Genomic DNA, 1,396 nt, shown 5'->3' with positions numbered 1-1,396 from the left:
GAAAGACAGACCAAATTGGAAGATACCTTTGAGAAATTCATGCAAATGTCAATGACAAACCAAAAGAATACAGAAGCCGCGATCAGAAATCTGGAAACTCAAGTGGGGCAATTGGCTACACAGATGTCAGAGCAGCATTCGGATCATCAATAGTTTTCAGCCAACACTCAAACTAATCCCAAAGAACACTGCAAAGCTATTACTACTAGAAGCGGTATAGTGATCGGGCAAGGTATTGGTGATAATCTACTTGTAGAGGAGGAAGTACTGAAAGAGACAGAAAAAGAAAAATCAGACGAGGGAGAAAACAGTGAGCAAAGTCAAGACAAGCAAAAGAGTGATCTCCCACAGATAAAAAATCTTCCGTATCCGAAGAATCCTTCAAAGAAAGACAAAGAACGGCAATACATGCGCTTCATGGATATATTCAAGAATCTTCAGATTAACATACCATTCATGGAAGCTATGGAACAAATGCCGACATATGCCAAATTCATGAAGGACCTTCTAACCAGAAAGAAAAAGTTTTCAGAAGAAACAGTGACACTTGAAGCAGGCTGCAGTGCAATAATTCAAAAATCTCTGCCACAGAAAACCAAAGATCCAGGCAGCTTTACAATTCCAGTCAAAATTGGAGAGCTAGCTGTAGGGAAAGCATTGCTGGATTTGGGAGCTAGCATCAATCTGATGCCACTGTCCATGTTACGGAGAATTGGAGATTTAGAAATCAAGCCTACAAGGATGACTTTGCAGCTCGCAGATCGATCAATGAAGTTTCCATATGGAGTTGCAGAAGATGTCCTGGTTAAGGTTGACAAACTGGTGTTTCCGGTTGACTTTGTGATTATGGACATTGAAGAGGATGCAGAGGTTCCTTTGATTCTCGGGCGACCTTTCATGAAAACTGCTCGTGTGATTATTGATGTAGATGATGGTAAACTAAAAGTTCGAGTTCAAGATGATGAAGTAAACTTCAACGTCTTTAAAGCCACGCACCATCCGAAAGATAGACAACAATGCTTCAGAATTGATGTTCTTGAAAAATTATGTCTGACAAGGAATTTTCAGTCGCACAACAGGTGTTCATTGGAGAAAGCTTTGATTGGTGCAGTGGAAGATGCGAATGAAAAGGAAAATGAGGAAATCGAAAGGTGTGTAGCAGAATTAGATGCAAACAGCATGGTATTGAATCCGCAGGTTCGATCAGAACAGCTACCAGCAAATCAACAAAGTGAAAGTCAGAAATTAGAGCTGAAATTGTTACCCGCACACCTGAAATATGTGTTTTTGGAAGGAAAAGACAGAAAACCAGTGATAATCAATAGCACTCTATCATCTGATAAGGAGCGGAAGCTGATTGATGTTTTGAGAGCAAATAAAGGAGCCATCGGATGGA

This window comes from Lupinus angustifolius, chromosome LG13 (assembly GCF_001865875.1).
Source record: "Lupinus angustifolius cultivar Tanjil chromosome LG13, LupAngTanjil_v1.0, whole genome shotgun sequence".
NCBI classification, from domain to species: domain Eukaryota; kingdom Viridiplantae; phylum Streptophyta; class Magnoliopsida; order Fabales; family Fabaceae; genus Lupinus; species Lupinus angustifolius.
Note: the sequence above shows the minus strand (reverse complement) of the source record.